This window comes from Rhipicephalus microplus, chromosome 8 (genome assembly GCF_043290135.1).
Source record: "Rhipicephalus microplus isolate Deutch F79 chromosome 8, USDA_Rmic, whole genome shotgun sequence".
NCBI lineage: Eukaryota > Metazoa > Arthropoda > Arachnida > Ixodida > Ixodidae > Rhipicephalus > Rhipicephalus microplus.
This window is the reverse complement of record NC_134707.1, coordinates 65,111,444-65,126,549: the sequence shown is the minus strand read 5'-3', so window position 1 is coordinate 65,126,549 and position 15,106 is coordinate 65,111,444.

The following is a 15,106-nucleotide window of genomic DNA, read 5'->3' as shown; positions in this document are numbered from 1 at the left end:
TGCTCAAACTTAGGTGCACGTTAAAGAACCACAGATGGTCGAAAGTTCCGGAGCCCTCCACTACAGCGTCTCTCATAATCATATGGTAGTTTTGGGACGTTAAACCCCACATAGCAATCATCAATCAATGCTTAATATGTCTGCAAAGTGAATCGTTTGTCCACGTGTCTATTATGCACGCTCTATCAACCTTAAAGGTATCTGACTGCGGGGCTTCAAGTAACGGTGCCATCTACGAAATAAACTGCGCAAGACCTAAGCCTTGTTGTATGCTGTGCATATCATACAGAATTCTCCAGGTAATTACAGCAAGGATTGAAAATAATTTCATGTATTTTGAGACAACATGACAAATTACAAGTGTATGACTATTGCATACAGTAAATATCATTGTTGTGGGTTTCGGTTAACTGCCTAATTATACAAGATCTATAACTCTGTAAAGCAACTCATACAGGCTGAAAATGGCTGTTGTAAAGTTAAAATAAGCTTTGCGCATCACCTCAGTACACAGCTTCAAGCTTTCTCTCAGTCGAGAATTTGTGTTGTACTGCTTCGTGAATATGTATAGCTAAACATCCTCATTATCTCTCGCAACACGTTCCATCACATTGCTGATCACTCCCACGTTGGAACAGAAGGACCAAGTCTCTCTGCAGCGCCCCGCGATCGTTGGACCGGGGCATACCTGTTTTTTCAAGTGCAGAACTGGGAACAGCTGCCTGACAATACCACGTCAAATGTCACTTGCATTTATGTATAGTAATGCATAGAGCACTGCATTTATCAATAGCACTCCTTCCCTTTTTGATATTCATTAATATTAAGAAACATTTCAAAGACTAACCATTTTCCTTTAAATGCGCATCATGTACTAAACAATGAGCAGTTTAAATTGGAAATGCGCCATAGGACGTATACGGCAGTGTAACGTGCTTCTAATTTGTCCTCCCGGTTGTCCTGAGAATAATGTCAGTACTACTAGTGTGTAATTGTTAGCTTGGCACTTTCTTGAGTTGACTAGTAGTGTTCATACTTGGTTATTTTGCTAGTGCCTGTGAAACGGGTGATTATGTTCATTAAGTCTTGAGGGCTTTTTTTTACACAGTTCTCAACACAAGTTGTATGTCAAAATATTTTTGTTTGATTTGTTTGACGCTTACTCTGTACCGAATTTGTACTACATTTTATCAGAAATTATTTTCACCACTTGCGGTCTGTTCCAGCTGAAGTGCCTGCAACACTTTTGGGTGGATGTGCTCTTAACTGCTCTGTGGTGTGCCAACTTGCTCACGTGAATAAACTTTTGAGATAACTTCGTGTGGGCTGTTGGTATTCAGAAGTGTTATCTACATTTGAATCTGCGTCATTTGTTTTTCAGTCATCGCCATCATGCGTAATTCAAACGGAGTTTCATTGATACGATTCGGCATAATGCATATTGTGCAAAGCACGATTCTGCATAATACGATTCCCGGCCAGTGTCTTTCAGAAGTGGGGGGAAATGAAATTTCTTTCGTTGAATAGGATGGCATATCTGTTCAAAGTTAGATGATACTACCATGAAAGGGGATTGCGCTGATGTATGTAGGAATCCTACGTTTACTCTTGGGTATAAAATATCCGTAACTGCATTCCAAAAAGTCCTGCGATCTGCACGACGCTAAGTAAGCGAGGCCGCAGAAGCCTCTGTCTTGCTGTGACAAGGTCGCTAGACCAAGTGAACCTGCGGCTCCTATTCACGACAATGATGCGAGTGAGGTGCTGACAGAGTATGCGTATTTTCTGTAATTTTGGAAACATTTTTCCTTTATGCAATTTTACCAGGATATTTTTTTTTATGTTTCGCTTCCCACTGAACATATTAGAGAGATTGTAGAGTTCTGTGGTCTTGCATGCTAAGACACAATGTATCAGCCTCTCAGACATATGAAACTTGACTTCAGCGTAAAGAGAGAGAATAGTATTCGGACCTTATTTATAAAAACGAGCTTTATGTCATTTTCTTCGCAGTGATGCGCATAAGCTGACCTTCGCGAGCTACACTAATGGGTCGCCATGTATACTTTCCCACGCTCCAAAACACAACGGCTTTCACCTTCCAGAATCTTCACCTACTGAAGTCGGACGAGTACACGATTGCGAAACTGGTGCGCTGCCGACACCAATCAACGAAACGGTCTACTATCGGCAGTTTCGTAAGCACCACATGTATGCAAGTTCCCCTCCGGTGGTGGGGGCATGCAAAGCAATGGCGACGAACGCAGACGGCCTATGGGGCTTTCTCGCTCGAAATAGCCGCCCCAATAAAATGCTAATGCAGCTAATCGCGATCGCCGCGCAGTGTTCCAGTGTGGATCCGGTGTGGAAAGAGTGAACGGATGGATTGCCATACACAAGGAATGACGCGTGACCGCGGCCGGTGCATTGCGCGACCGATGTTGATTTTTGTTCATTTGCTTTATGTCTAATTCTCTCATTAGAGACATGTTTCAATACATCTACGATGCCCGCGAGTCTGTGACGGGCTGGTAATCGTCTGATGTACATGCGTGCGTATACATGACTATGTTGAGGTGGTGATGCCGACTGTTTTCCTTTGGCGTATATCTGGCACGACTGGCTGCCTTCTGTCTTCCCATTTTATCTAATTGTGGCCGGGTATACACGGAAGTAAAGAAAGGTATGCCACGTCCCATAGCTGGTACTTCGATATTCCTCGTATTGTCCGTTTTCACCGAGTGCCACTTTCATGCAGAAGAATGTTTTCACGCATACGAGCACCTTAGCTGATGAACCGAAATGATTCAGTGATGGAATATTTTTAAAAAAGTTTACTCTCTTCATTTAGAAAGCTACAGCCCTTCCCATAGATGTGTGGTCATGTTTCGTTGGGATACCACCAAGGCCTCAGTGTGATCTCCCGCTTCCCGATTACTCGCTATAGCTTAGAAGCTCTTTCACCAACGGACTCGGAAGCGTGTACACCCAGTTCATGAGGCATTCTTAAAGCACGGAGGCTGTCTTTCCGCACCCTGTATGCCTTCGGGGCGGGAAAACGTATTGCGTCTCGATCAAACGACTTGCAGCCGCGCTCGTACTCGCACGCTGCACTCTTTCCCCTCACCCTCTCTCGCAACTGGAACGAGATGGGCGCTGACGAAAGCCGGCGAAAATTGAAGCCGACGTCTGCGGCTACAGCCACCGCCACCACCGCGCAGCCCGAAGGCCAATATAAGATCTTTCGAAGCAGGTACACCCAGGCATGCCTACTACCTCGCCTTTTTTTTTTTTTGCTTCCTTCACTCCTTTCATGCTTTTTTTTTTTTGTCTTACCCGTAACGCTGGCGGCGTGGCCCACCGCGACCGACCGGCTACTTCCTCGCCCTTACTCATCGATGCTTGCCTTGCCACCATCCTAGGTACTAGACGTCTTATCTGGTCGCCATGTTATGGCAGCCTGTTGACGAAACGAATTTAACAAAAGGGACATACGCACAAACACATCCGCCTGGCGCTGGATGCGGGGCCAATAATAAGGTTACCGTTTTAGGCAGTGTCTTCTCTCTGCAACAGCCCCCCCACCCCCCGCTTCCTTCTCGTTTTTCCATCCTCTACTCGCAGAACCCTCCCCATCTGATGCACCCCTCCTAGTTGGTGCCTTCTCTTGCGAAGCTGAGGTATGGCGCGGTGGGCGAGGGTGGAGATGGTGGCTACGTGCTGGTTCGACGCACGCGAAACTTTCAGGGCGTGCCTTTATTGGATGACCGCGGAGCATCCAAGCGGATTCCGCACGCTCCCATGTCTCCTACCTGCCCTCCACCTGCACTACGTGCGCAACTCTCTACCCATCATCCCCTCTTTCGACGTACCTCCGGTCTAGCACACGGATACCCACTAGCATGTGCCCCTCACCTCGACAACCGATTCTTCCTCTCTCCGTGCTCTACACTGAAAAAAGGCTAGCTCACTCCCCGAAGCTACCCCAGTCTTGAATATGGTTCTCATTCAGTCTATTACAACGTGCTTGAGGAGCTTTGGTTTCTCGTTTGCTGGCTGCCTCGTGAATTTTGCTTCTTGGAAATCCTAAAGCCAATTGAGCCGACAAAAGCACTGGAGACTTTATTACGGTGCTCTAAAATTTTTGTAGTAATTATGACATTAACCAAAATGTCTTTATGTGAAGGGGAAAAGACCTTTTGCTGTCGGTAGAGCCCGAAGCCACAGTCTTCGAATTCCGCGTTCGGTGCTCTACCACAGGGGTCTCAAAAGCGCAGACCGCAAACCTCTCGCTTCCAGCCCGCAGTGCGCACATGACTGTTTTTGTCGCAGATTTTTTTTTCTTAGTAAGTATTACCGTAAGCCACAAAGGCGTGGCTGGTGTAAATTATTGTTTTCCGGAAATTTCACTCCGTGTGGCCACCACGTCTTGAAACCTTGACCACGAAATTAAAGCTCTACTTCAGAATCACCATCCAGATTTTAGTCATCATGGTGACAATAATTCACACGCTTTTGGTATCCTTGCGCCAAATCTTCATCAGAAATTACTCTTATATGAGATAGGGTTTTCTTCCAAAAGGCAACGTTTGCGAGCAATCGGTGTAACCGCCTTCCTTCCTGCTTTCATCGCCTCTGTCCTGACCCTTGTGGGAATAAATTGCGTCTCTGTGGCTCCCTAGTTGAGGTGAGCTCGAGACCTCTGCTCTGCAACGAACGACTTCGTGTCAAGGAAACACCGTAACACTCGCCGTGGTAGAGATGGCTAAAATAAATAGTAAAGCGTTAATTCAACCCAACTTGAAGAGGCTAATATATATGACGCATGTAGTTCCTCTATTCTTCTTGTTGCAATGATGTTGAAGTGAACAAGTTAATTTCCATTTCATTTTTTGTGGTCACGATTCATGAAAGGGCGAAAAAACGTTCACAAGTTTTGCTGCCGTGGCAATGTGAATCAGAGAATTAAATCAGGCCTCGATGTACACCTTTCGCCTTACTACACTTTTTGATTCTTTTTACGCCCTGCCACTTGTGTAACAGTGACTCTCTTGGAGCTGCAATCAGCAGTTGATCACAAAGCTGAACACCACTCTCTCTTGGGTTCCTTTTTTCCGTCCATCATATGCACTCGTTTCTATTCTTAGTAGTGCGAACACTTTTAGGAGCGAAGCTCCTTATAGCGGCACCCGTTCGTCCCCCGTAGTATGTAACAAGTATAACATTTTGACCTCCAAGGTGGTGCCGGTGAGAGACTTCTTCTGTGCGTTGTTGAACAATAAAAAATCACAGCATATCCACGGAGTGAATGATGATTGGTGGGGCGCAGCGTTCGTCAGTCTGTCTGTCCATTTGTTCTTGCGTCCGCCTATCTGTGTGATCTTTGGTGCATCCGTCCGTTTGTTCATTCGTCTGTCTGTCCGTCCATCTCTTTTTGCGGCCATCCCTTTGTCTGTCCGTCCGTGTATGTGTCAGTCTGTTCGTCCGTCCATATGTCTAGTGAAAACTCCAAGCACCGCCATCTCACATCTTTTCGTCATGCATTCATCATATACAAGTGCCCCCATCCAGCAGACATTGTAAGGACCGCTATTTCGGGTATGTGCCACTGGTGGTTACGTGCTACGAGGGACGCACAAGCCACGCCATAAGGAGCTTCGCCCTAAATAATAGTGTTCAATGTACATGTCAATGGCTGCTAATGGGGAATGAGAGACAGGAGCATTCGGCTTTTAGTTAACGCGCAGGCTGCGATCACCATTAGCAGCCATTGGCATGTACATTGAGCACTATCTGACAAGAAAGGGTTGCTACGTTATACTCGCTGGGTGTAACCTCCTTAGCTTTAGAAAGGTTTAGCGAGCGTTGAGCCGCAGTGCCATGAATGCAATGAACTTGTATATGCCATGAATGAACTCGAGGTGGTTAAAAATGGGAAGTAGATACGAAGCGCAAGCCGTAAGAAAGTAAAAGCCGAATTCTCCGCCTCTCATTTCCCATTAGCAGCCATTGGCATGTACATTGAGCACTATCTGACAGAAAGAGTTTGCTACGTCATACTCGCTGGGCGTAACCTCCTTGGTTTTCGAAAGGTTTAGCGAGCATTCGGCCGCAGTGCCATGAATACAGTGAACTAGTATATACCATGAACTCGAGGTGGTCAAAGGTGGGAAGTGGACCCGAAGCGCAAGCCGTAAGAAAGTGTGCGTGTGCCGCCTCTCAATTAGTCCTTGGAATGTCCGCTGGATGGCGGTGCTTCTATATGGGGAATATATGATGAAAAGATGTAAGATGGTGGTACTTGGAGTGTTGAATAGATGGACGAACGGACACATGGACAGATGCATGAATGGACGCATGAACGGACGCAGGGGTGGCTGCATGGACGAACGCAGGGACGGACACACGAACAGACGCACGCACGGATGGGCTGGTGGACGCATGGACGGTCACACTGACGGACGCATGGACGGACGGAAGCAAGAACGAATGGACGGACGAATTCTTCACCCCACTCTCCATCAATCACTCCGTGGATATGCTGCCATTTTTTTTCGCATTTTGGCAGTATGAGTTACCTTTTACTGGGCCATGTGGCCACCTAAATAAACAAGAGGCCGATCTGGAACTGCGGATTAGTCTACTCCTTGTCTGCTTCCGTCTCAGTTCTGCAGCAAGGCAGCGGACCAAGCCCGTGAAATGTCAACTTGGGTGTCACTTGTGAGTAAAACCAGTGCTTATGTAGTAGGTGCCAGTTACTCGGAATTTTGTTAACCACTCGGAAACTCCGGCAGGTGTGCAACAAAGTTTCTTTATTTAGCGATGATGTACGTAGCATGCTGTTTATACGCAGTGAGTTTTTCTCGCTTCCGAAAGTCCGTGTTCATTGTCGCAAACATAACAATTAAGTATCCAACAAAGTGATCAAGTAGACCGAACAAACCCTTTATGCGAAGCACAACCGCATGCCTGAATGTCCGTGTGAATGCAAGTACAGCGGCGGTGTATCGTGGATTATATAGATTCTGATCTGTTCCCAATGTCCAGAAAATGAGTAGTCGGTCATTGCCTCAAATCCGTGCTGTTTACTGCGCAAACATGTAAAAGCAGTGTTGCACAACAGAAGCTCACTCTCATCAGGTAAAGCAACGTGGCTGCGCAGGACTGCTAAGATAAACCAAAATACGAGCGTAGGTTATGCCAAAGAAATAGTCTGCCAAAGATGTGTACCCACACAATGTGTCATTTTTTGTGCAGTCTTCTCAAGACGCCTAAGGCGAACTGTGGCGCATGGCAGACACCTGGGCTATCACAGATCATAGTCCGCACAACGAGCAGCTTGTGCTGTCAAATATTTCAGGTAAGTTTTGGTTAGCTCTGATGCCCCAACGGGAAATCCGTTCAATCAAGGCATTGAATTTCAGAGTGATCACACGTCACTGTCGTTTGACATCACACCTCTTGTGTGTCTAAAATGTCCACTCTCCGATGGCGGACCTAAACATATCACGCACAGTCTTTGATTAGCCTTTCCAGCTTTACACGTCACCAGAGCGCGTGTAGAACTTATTTGGTGCAGCTTTAGAAAGCGCTGTCTTAAAGATATTTATGTTCATCAATAAGATAAACTCTAGTAGACATACTACCACTGTTGTGCATTCTTCACAGTCACGCCAGCCATGCCAGGTGGCGAGCTTCTGCTTGACGATAAGCTGAGTGGGCAGCTTACTATGTGCCACAAGCGCCAACGCCAACTTTTTCGGGGGCGTCAAGCAAGTGCAGCCCGCAGCAGCTGACGGCTCAGGTATGGTTCACAAGTGCATTATTCACCAGGATGTTAGCTGCACACAGAGCGGGCTCATTGCGTTGATGAGTGGAGAAACAGGTTATTTCGCGATGCGTAATAAAAAACACCCATTTTTTTCGTCTGGCTGAGCAGGCCTCAGTTTCTGAAAGCCATGTTTATCATCAGTCTAAACTACCTTGACATTGCTCGTTAGCCCCCCTTCAAGCGTGACGATGGTTTCTCGCAACAATCAACTTCTAAACATCTGACCCCTATAGGATGCAACGTAGATCGACAAACAATCCTCCCACGTTCACGGGTTATGAATGTGCGACGCCGACACATCATCGCTCGGGACACTACCCGCATACGTAGTGCGAGTTTGAGTGATCGAAACAGCCAGACTGACTCTGTTGGCTGACAAGCTCGGTGCGTCGTTGCTCCTCGCTCTCGGTGCACCCGGAGGCTGAGGCTGACGGTGCGGACGCTGCGGGTGACCCACAGGCAGGATAATTGCGAGCGTAGGCCCGGCTCAATGTTAATGATCCTTTCTAATAACGCTGTGCCTCTTCGCGCTATGAGACTACGACGTGCCCCACGCATACCTCACCACATACGAGCCATGACCATTGTGTTCCTAATTATTTTGTACGCCTCTTAGAGATCCTCGCTGGCATCGGGTTGGGGTCGCTTATGCAATGTTTAGAGGCCCTTCTTTCGTTCGGTGCTTTAGCTTGAGAAGTCTTGAGGCTGGCCACAATATATATAAGAGTGTACCTAAGAGCGAAAGGAACGTTTATTGTCGCATTACATTTCGGGCTCTTGCAGCAGACTAAGCAAACAACGTTACAGGAGGAGCACGTGGAATTGTAAACGGGAGAAGTTAGGCCCTTTAGGTATACAATTTGTGCGAGGTTCCTGGGAAATAATATCCACTTGAAATAATGTTCATTCTTCAGCGAGACATATCTATACTAAGATATCTGGCGATGTTTGTTCCCATGCTGATGGGTGAGCACTTCATTTTTTTCTTCTGGAACAAGATTACTTACTTCTTAGATCGTTAAGTTTGGTGTGTAGTGTAGAGGATCTCGCTGGACATGCACGTTTTCAAAGGACATGACTTAAGACCTCTGCATCATGCAGCGAAGCAAGGGCAGGCCTTTGAGAGCCTATCGCTCGTCATCGCAGGCATATAGTAAAACACTAACCGGCAAATCACTATTGGCACAAAACAAGTGCTATAGGAGGACTTAGAAGTGAGGAATTGAAGCTGAACGCGTGAATTCATAAAGCATTCAGCTGGAAAAAAGGCACTCCAAAACGAATAATTAAAGTTATGGTCAATAGAAAGTCTGTGTCGTTAGGAGTGGCGTATGCTTTCATTATTGGAATGTTTCTGCATACTGGCTCCAAGCTACTGCTTCTTTGACGTAACTACGTTCATTCTTTAGCTGCAGTGCAAAACTTCTGAAACATCTTAAACCCCTGCAGGCCGGCAGATCAGATCTTTGCCTCTGGCTCGCGTCATGAAGTCCCACGGTAGAGCCAGTGAAACCAACTCCCCCCCCCCCCCCCTTCTGTGCCTGTATTTCCAAGCTTGTCTTTTCGTTCAAGGTCATCAGTAGCTACCGCGGAACCACCAGAGAGCGTATTTTCGCTGTCGAAACCAAGAGTGCGCGGGAAACTGCCTTCCCTCTCCTTCAGCGTTGACAAGTAAGGACTAAGTAGGCAACCACTCTGAAAGGCAAGCTAGACGTTATCTCGAGTTTCCGCCTGTCAGGTTGCGTTGTCCCTACACTTGCTCTCGTCCGCTTGGCGTAGCATGCGAGCCTACGGGAGGGCGCAAGGGAGACGCCTCTTTTCTACGAGCTGCCTTGAAATTATCCGGCTGGTAAATGGGTAGCGGTTTCGGTTTCTTCCCCGGTACTGTTTGCTTTCGTCTCATTTTCTTGTTTTTTTTTTATCGTTCTCTCCGAGAAAAAGTGCTCGTGTTCCATTTCTTTTTTCCTCCTAGATTGTCGACATGAGGACCATTAAGGAGTCTCCTTCTCTCTTGGTCCCGGACATTTGTGAGGCGCCCGTCTTGAGTCGGCCGCTTGCTTCCGCGTCGCTGCAGCTTTTAGCCACTTCCGGCTCTGAACCAAAATGATGCTGCGGCTGAAAATGGTCAGCTCAAGCCTTAAAAGTTAACATGGAGCAAAACTATTCTGTGAAATTACCATCTCATAGGGTTCAGTTTCACTTGTGATAATCGAGACAGAAATATTTAGATTCGACTTTGAATCGAATATAGAGTATCAATGTGTCCCTCTGAATCAGTACGTCACTGCGCTAAACTAGTAGCTGATTTTAAATTGCGGCAGCACGCGGGATTATTGTTGTCGCAATGCTCACGGAATGCTCAGACAGACTATATGACAGCTTTGAATGAAAATGCTGACAATCTGCCAATCTGCAAATTTCTCGCTTTTGCTGTAGTTGTGTGTCTTACGTTCAGCGCAGATTAACGATTTGAATTTACACATAAGGCGAGAACTGTTATCATCGACGCAAGCTAATAGTGTATACAGCAAAGAAGTGTTTGTATTCTAAGAAAATTTACTTACAATAGACAAACCTAGAAGTTCTGACCATGGCTTTGCAGGGCTTCGCATGGCTTGGTAGGTTACAAGCAGCGTTTGTTATTCTAAGCAAAAATTTATGTTAGATGCAAGAAATAATCATTACGGAACTGCGCAAGGGTGATGGACAAACCCTAATGCTCTACGCTGTATAGCTTCACCAGAGGCTTGATAAACAGCGCCAATGAATAGCTAACCGTGGGAATCGCTATGGCCGGCGTAGCGTTGTCGAAACGAAGAAAGGCATCGCATGAATATTGGCCCCACTGAGGGCAGCTTGTCGGCGTGCTTCTTTCAGACGAATTCTCCGACCACTTTGCCGAACAGAGCTTCTCGCGCGAGCCCCTCTCATTACAAGGCGGACCATAACATCTGCATTTCATTGTGCCTCAGTATAGCGAGAGCACTGGGAGGCGCGACTTACCTCGCCGACTTGACCACAGAGGTAGGAAAGATATAGGGCTCGAGAACCCCATCCGATATACTCTTGGGAACCAGGACGTAGACAACCTCGACCGTTTCGGAGTTGACCCACGAAAAGCCAAATAAAACTGCATTAGACCATGGAAAGAATGTTCCAGTTGGAAGAGATAGATATAACAGCGTCTAGGCTATGACCGCAAAGGTGAACGAGAAAGCCCGGTATAGGGGCTGTTTTGAACGAAAGAGGAAGAGATCAATTCATGATGCTCTTCATTCTCGCACCGACGCTTATTTTATGGAAGACCGGCGATACGGATCCTTTGTTCCGCACAAACGCACTCAGCCTGCGGCTCTGATTGGAGCCGAAGCGACTAGTCACTATGAAAGAGGGAGGGTACTAGGATGGTGCTGCGTCGAGATCCTTTACGTTGATTACGAGGGCTTCCGAAGGTTGCTCTTTTCCTTCAAATGGGTACACGCGAGTGCTGATTAATCTGAGCAACACCCAGCGCCGAAGAGCCGAATAAAGGTGGACCGACCTCGGATCGGCCTCCGTGAGGCCATACGAGAAGGATATTACAAGCAAGATATGGAGCGAGGAGGCGAGTTGGAGAAGGCGACGTACGCGAGGGCGTATCAAGCGTCAACAAGGAACGAGCCACAGGCTTTGAAAAAGCAGAGGGTGGGTTGGTAACACGCGCATGTCTGTAGGAACGGAAGAAGGAAGGTCAAGAGGGAGCAAGCGCAACATCCTGGCGTAGATATATGCTGCACTACCACCTGAAGACAAATTTAAAGCACTCTTCGTCACGGTACGGCCCATTCCGGATCGCTGGAGTCCGGCTTGCCTAGAGGGGCCAGAGGTGCATCCCGAGCACTTGTTTTCGGCTACGTGCTTAGGATCTCGTTTGTGGTAAAGCTACATGCGCTATTAAACTAGGTTGATTCTTTGATCAACCGCCGCGTCCCACGGCCACTCACTCCAACGTTGCAGCCATGTGTTCTAATAGTGTTTTTGATTACCACGCTTGCAGATCAACACAGCAGTTCATAGGTCTCTAGAACGTTGAACTGTGATTTTGGCTTACGGCGAACTCTGTCGCTTTATTTGAAGTGCTAGCCTGTGCTCGAGATGTGACTAGACAGCACATAACTTGTTATAGACTTTGGTGTGAACAAGGTTGCATTGTTGTGGCTAACAAGGCCGATGACCGCAGCAGCCGGCCGTCTCGTCCTATAGGTGGTATTAACCTGGCCCACATTCTTGAAGCTTCAAGCAGTATTCATAACTAAAGTTCTGCCCTCTTCCACAATTTTTTCGTTACTCATTTAAAGCACATGCAGAGAGAGAAAGGTTAATTGTGGCAGAAAAGTTGAAAGAACGGCCTGAATCAATTTTTTTGTCCTGCTACTCAGTGTTAGAAAAAAGGAGTGACGGGCAAGAAAGATGAGAGAAGGAGCTGGTGATGTTGAGCATTATGGTGATGTAGCCAAATCTTGAATGTCAAAAAACTGTTTACAGTGTCTTGTCTAGTTCTGTACGAAAGAAATATTTCTTCAGCGGTTTCACAATGTCACGCTGCTGACGAGGTGACAGCCCCACCTCTTCTGCGTCTGTACGAGTATATCCCATAAAAAAGTTCGGCGGCCACCTTTTTGTCGTGTCTACGAAGGAAAAAAGCCAGAATGTTTCTGTTGGGAATGTGTGTGTAGAACAATCTAGGCAGCCTTGTGGAGGCATGGCATATTTGATCCTTACCTAGGCAGCCTTGTGGAGGCATGGCATAATTGATCCTTACCACTTTAGGATTGATATGTTGGGGTTCAACGTCCCAAAACCATTGTGTGGTTATGAGAGACGCCGTAGTGGAGGGCTCCGGAAATTTCGACCACCTGGGGTTCTTTAACGTGCACCCAAATCTGAGCACTATTTCTGATGAAGAGTCCGCTGCAGTGGCTGCCATCTGGCGTTTCTCTACGTCGGCCGGTCTTTGTCCTTTAGATTCGGCAAAGGATGGTAGCCAACACCCGCAGAGTGAACGGATGTGCCCACACACCTTCTAAGGGGCGCCGCGCAGACGGCTCCGAAATGGAGCTCGCTGGTACGGAGCATTCGAGCCAGCACTGCCACCGGCAACGCCACCCCTAGCAGCATGAGCTAGGATATATTACGTCAGCAGCACGTTACCGCCTGCCTCATCTTCCTTCCCCTGCTGGCAGGACAGCCTTCCACAGGAGATTTTGCGAAGATAGAAATAAATAATTCCCATAAAGCGCCCAGCAGCAAATAAACGCGGTCGTCTTATACATATTCAAGAAGGAACCCCCCTCTCTTCATCCGCCTTCTTTGCCAAGCCCCAGCCAGACAGTCAATGTCAGTGTTAAAGACGGCGACGAAACAGTGTATCTCTGCCTGCGTGAGAAAGCTTTCAAGGGACTCTAGAAGTAAACTTAGACTCTACTTAGATTCACAAATTGTTCTGTGAGAACACTAATGCCGCTAATGTAAAGATCGTATGCTTATTAAAATATGCGAAAGCCGTCACATACATACATTTGCCAATTGAACTGTACATCCTACCACACGTTGAATGAGACACACTGCTAACTGGTAGACTCCATGGCCTCGTAGAAACTATGGGTCACAGCTACTGCAATTTCGCCTACCCACTGTACTAAATAGGTTCAAATTAACAAGCGATACTTCATGTTTAATGCCTAAAAATTCTATTTTAAGTATGATTTCATTAAATGTTTAGCTTTCCAATTAAAAAATGTTTCTTGAGTATTTGTAGTGTTTTTTTTTTTGCCCTGCGAGTTGAAATGTTTGTCTTAAGTAAACCTTTCTCTGTACCGCACGTTGCTGCTATTCTGTCGGGTTGGCGGGGCTTGTCAAGCTGCAGATATTGCAGCTTTTACCCTGCTATCCTCACCATGTACGATATTTTTCCACTTTCCTATTCGACCTTTGTTTAAACTGTATATATTATTATTATTTATCGATTATGGTGAAATAAACCAAATCTCAAGGTCACAGGTTCAGTTTTAAATGTCGTGTCAAAATCTCCACGCATATAGTTTCAGTTTTCAATGCTTATTTCTTGCATTTTGGCCACATTGGCTAAATGAAATCTCGCGAAACCCAGTATGTTGTGTATATGGCTCCGCGCGCTATGTTGTATTTGATTTTTAGTGATCAGAAACTACGTACTGAAGTGCAGCATACGCGTATGCTCCACTACAGTACGATCCAATTACACGGTGTCCAAAACCGATGATGTCACGGCGTTTGGTGCTCACACTTCAACGTGGCATCACCACAAACATTTTTGTTTCGTGCATTAAGTTCTTACTTATCCAGCGTCTTGACGGGGTAAGAGTGGTGTTTTTGGTATTGCGGATGTGTAATTTACAAATGCGTCGAAAATCTTTTTTTTTTTCTTTTAGTGTCCCTTTAATGGCAATGCAGTTTATTCCCCTACAAGCCGAGCGCTTTAGTAGCAAATGCGAAGCAATGTCTCATTGAAGCGAAGTAACAATCAGAGAACTTTGTTCCTGAATGTGGCATGGTCGGGGGACGCGTCATTGTCGGTGCCAAGTCTTTAGAGCCTATTTATCATTTTATGCTGTAAAACTAACAATTTGCTTGAGGCAGTTGCGATAGACTGAAGACTAAATGCATCCGAAATTAATATTAAGGCTTCTTCTTTCACGTGCTACAGAGCTTTAAGCATAGACTTCTTATTTTTGTGTGTTTTTTATTTATTACAGTGTTCCACTTGTTCAAAAAGACTGGTGTGCTCGCACTTCAAAGATAATGCATGTACAATATTTTGTAACGCACGAAAATATGGCCGACGTTCACGTTGTTGTCATCATATATTCAAAGTATGTCAGCCCAAAACATCGTCACATGTTTCACTACTTTACGTGCTGGTGTTGATCATCCCATCTTGTGCTAGTTAATATGCTGTTTTACGGAGAAGCATTACCTTCAATGCCGCCGTCTTTCTTGCCAGCAAATAAGTTGTCATACGTCGACCTCCTCCTTCACACATCCCTCCAACAGCACACCACTACCCAGGAGCCACGCTTGCATCGTAAAAGAATAACCTCCTTCAGAGACACTTCATCGTGGTAAGAAGCAAAAAAAGGGAAGGAAATTAAGCTGAGTTCAGACGCGAAAGATAACAGGGGCTGAAAATTTGACCACTAGCTTCCCACGCATCGAAATGCGATTTCGGCTCCTCGCATGACAGAAGATCATCGCATG